Raw genomic sequence first — 4,019 nt, forward strand, 5'->3', positions numbered from 1 at the left:
TCATATTTTTTGGAATTATAAAAGTGTTAAAGGACTCTGGTCTGCTGTATTTAAAGCGTACCTAAACTCAGAAATTTCACTTTATATAAAAAGGGTAGACAAACCTCTTATGTAAGGTAAAAATTCTGTTTGTTTGTTTGTTTTCTAGGTGCAACACCATTTTTTTACAGCCCCCCCCAAAAAGAATTAATGGGAGTGCTCCTTCAGCACATGCCCGAGCCATTTTGTCAAAAGGAAATAAGGAAATAAAAATTGCCAATCTCACGCATGCGCAGTGAGATCGGCAAGTTTTTTTTCCCCATCTACGTCACCTAATCTTGCGCCTGGGTCGGGTGACATAGAAAGAAAAACACAGAAGAAGAGGAGAAGATGGCAGCACCAGGAGTGCCGGCCTGAAGCAGGACCTGATGTAAGAGACCCCCGGATAGATCGGACTGCCCTGGGAGATTGAAGGTAAGTGGATTTTTGTTGTTATGGGGGACTTGAGTTTAATTCCTCTAACTGTGAGCTGATCAATGAATCCGAGCCTCCGAGATGCTTGGGCATGCGCAGAAGGGGCCTTTTTGTGAGAAGAGAGAGTTTTTTTTCCAACCTATGTCATCCGATCTCGCGCCTGGTTCCTGTAACGTAGGAAGAAGAAGGGAAGATGGTGGAATCTGGTGCACTGGCTCGGGGATGCTGGGACAAGGCGAGACCCATTGGAAGAACGATGAACCGCGCTGCGGGATTGAAGGTATGTGGATGTTTTCTTGTTTTAGGCACTTTTGCGTTTAGTTCCTCTTTAGGCTTCTCCCTGACCTAAGTTAGTCCTGTCGAAACCAAATCCTTCATTAAACCAGTCTACATTTTTAACGTTTGGTAGATTTCCCTTTTATATAATGTAACTTTTATTAATATATTGTTTTAACATTTTTGCCGCTGTGGTAAAGTAATCCACAACCTTCTGGGATACCTACATCATGTATCCCAGGAGGCTGTGGGCTCATGCTTCTGTGCATACCTAACATTGGGCATACGTCGTAAGGGGCTTTCCAACAATGCACAAAAAAGCTGATTTCACTCATGTGCAGTGATACATTCTCAGGAAGACACATCACCAGATCTTGCACAGAGTGCGATTAAGTGACGTTAGCAGAACCTGTAAAAAAAAAAAAAGAGAGAAGAGGATGGCCAGGCTGTTCTGTGCCAGCTGGGATGACATGACATATTGATCTCTCTTGTTTGCAGAGGAATCTGGGGATTTTTTTGGTGAAAGTTCAACTTAAACTTGCATAATGGGAAGTATCCTGTAAAGCAGGCATGTCCAAAGACCGGCCCGTGTTCAGATTTTCACCGGCCCGCAGCCTCTGTCATAAAATCAATAATATGCATTTTCACCTCACCAAATCTGGCCCTGTTTGCAAAAAGTTTGGACACCCTTGATGTAGAGTATAGAGCTTTGATCTCCCAAATTAATTTTCTGCAACCAACCAAAACATTGCACATTTTTGGTGTAGGGTTTCCAATGTATTTATTGGGAACTAATTTTTAATTTACAGAAAACAGTACAAAACTTTATTAGATGGGTAGACAATGTAATTTTTCTTCAGCACTCTTTATTTTTAGAAAAAAAAAAAGGTGAAGCCCCTTTTGTCTTGATACCTATGTCACGCATCCCAGGAGGATCCTGGCTGCTCTTTGTGCACATGCCTGATATTGAGCATGTGCCAAAGGGACATTTTAATACATTGAGGGGAATGTACAGCAGTATACGTTACTCAATCACTTCTGCACAGTGCAAGATTGGGTGATGTAGCCAGAAGGTGAAAGAAGAAGGACAAAGATGGCGGCACCTGGCATTTTGTCTGTGCCGAGACGAAGGTGAATAGCAGGACCCAACTAAAAATATCTCTGGTGAGATTGACGCAATTTGAAAAGATGTTTGCTTAGAATATCCATTACGTTTTATGCATATTGGTTTCCTGGATAGCTCACCCAAGATGCACATTAAACTTAAAGGGCCCTATATATAAAACAGGGAATCTGACATTCCTTCAAACATTCCCTGGTGGGAATCAATTACTGTTATTAGACTTGGATCTGAAAGATTTCTTGAAGACCTAGGATTTCGCAGATTCCTGGAAGACCCTGGACTTGGAAGATTCCTGGAAGACCTTGGACCTGGAAGATGTTTAAAGGAATGTCAGATTCCCTATTTAAAGAGTAGAGCCCCAAGAGTTTTACGTTACCTGGTTATTTGGTTTATGTTGGTGGCAGAATTTCTTTCCTTCCTTTCCTGGACTATGTTTATTTGTTGTATTTTGTTTTTTATGCTTTATGTGTTTATTTCTTTATTGATATGTGTTGTTTATTATCCTATATATCATAGATAGATAGATAGATAGATAGATAGATAGATAGATAGATAGAACACAATAATATAGTTATGTTATTACAATGAAGAAGTTATATATTACAAAGTATCAGCGTCAACACATGAGTCACGTGACTGTAGTGGAGATGGGCGGGGCGATGATGCCATAAGTAGGTGGAACAAGGAAGTGTCAGACCGGAAGTGGCCCTGCGCGTACACAGCGCCATAGTGAGAAGGAGGAGGGGTGTCAGGTGGGTTTAGCCACGCCTTTTTCCCCAGGCTGCACTGCGCTCCAGGAGGAGGGGTAGCGGTAGTCGGGCCGCCGGTGCTCGCCATGTTATTCTAGCTCGGGGCCTACAGCCTCCACATTCCGTCTATGAGGCCCGAGTCCGAATTTGGAGCGGTCACCGATCCCGGCGGTGAGTAGGGACGGACAGGAAATACGGGCCGCGCCTGATGAAGGGTGGGGGTGAGTGCAGGCCGCACTGGGCCGGGGCATGTATGAGGGATGTGGCGGCAGATAATCAGCTCGTATCGGTCAGACATCGCTGTGTGTGTGAATAGGGCAAAGCGGAGACATCCAGGGACGGGATGAGCGGACATCTTGTTATATCTCCCCGGGGTGCTGGGGAATGTTTATACCGGAGACCGGCCTGTGTGTGACCGGGAGGAGACGGGGAGTGGTGTGTGAGGTACCGGCGGGGTATGGGGGGATGGAAGAGGAGACTGTGTGTGGGGAGCATTGTGTGTATGTGGAGGGAAAACAGGACTGTGTGTGTATGGGAGCATGGTGTGTGTATGGTGTGTGTATGGGAGCATGGTGTGTGTATGAAGGGAAAACGTGTGTATGGTGTGTGTGTGTGTATGGTGTGTGTGTGGCGTGTGTGTATAGTTTTTTAAGGAAGGTCTAGATGAGTGTGATGGTGTGTAGATGAGATTGTGGTGTGTGTGTATAGTGTGGAAAGGTGTCATGCTGTGTGTACATGGTTTAGTGGAGGGAGGGATATTAAGGTGTGTATGCATATAGTGTGAAGGAAGTTTAGGTGTGTGTGTATATAGTGTAAGGGGGATCTGGATGTGTGATGTGGCTTTGTTTGTACATGTGTGTAGTGTGAAGGGAGATCAAAGTGTGAGTGTATATAGTTTGGAGTGGGGGGATCAAGGTGTGTTTATTCAGTATGGAGGGGGATCAGAAGTCTATCGTATAAAGTGGAGCAGCAGTCACCAACCTTTCGGTCCTCATGGACCGCTAAATTCATCATTTTAAATCTCATGTACCATTAATATGAATTATTACATTTGTGAAATAATGATCTTCCTAATGGTGCCTGACCAGGACTGTGGAGGCTCTGATTCATTAATCAGTCCCCCATGACAAAATCCTCTTACCTTCAATCCCCCAGGGCAGTCCGATCCATCCGGAGGTCTCTTCCATCGGGTCCTGCTTCGAGCTGGCGCTGCCATCTTCTACTCTTCTTCCCGGTTCTTCTTCCTACATCACCCAACCCAGGCGCGAGATTAGGTGATGTAGATGGGAAAAACTTGTCGATCTCACTACTCATGCGTGAGATTGGCAGTTTTCTTCATCCTTTTGGCAAAATGGCTCGGGCATGTGCAGAAGAGAAGGAGCAGTAAGAGCCTCCCGGGATGTGTGATGTAGGTATCC

General features: G+C 44.8%; 1 protein-coding gene across 1 annotated transcript in view; it reads left to right on the forward strand.

The window, feature by feature from the left end:
• Positions 1–2,644: 2,644 nt before the first annotated feature.
• PUM2 (pumilio RNA binding family member 2) overlaps positions 2,645–4,019 on the forward strand; it is a gene marked incomplete in the record, with an annotated part of 45,856 nt that continues 44,481 nt past the window's right edge. The window contains 1 exon segment of the mRNA XM_072407495.1: positions 2,645–2,772.

Source organism: Pyxicephalus adspersus, chromosome 4 (assembly GCF_032062135.1).
Source record: "Pyxicephalus adspersus chromosome 4, UCB_Pads_2.0, whole genome shotgun sequence".
Lineage (NCBI taxonomy): Eukaryota > Metazoa > Chordata > Amphibia > Anura > Pyxicephalidae > Pyxicephalus > Pyxicephalus adspersus.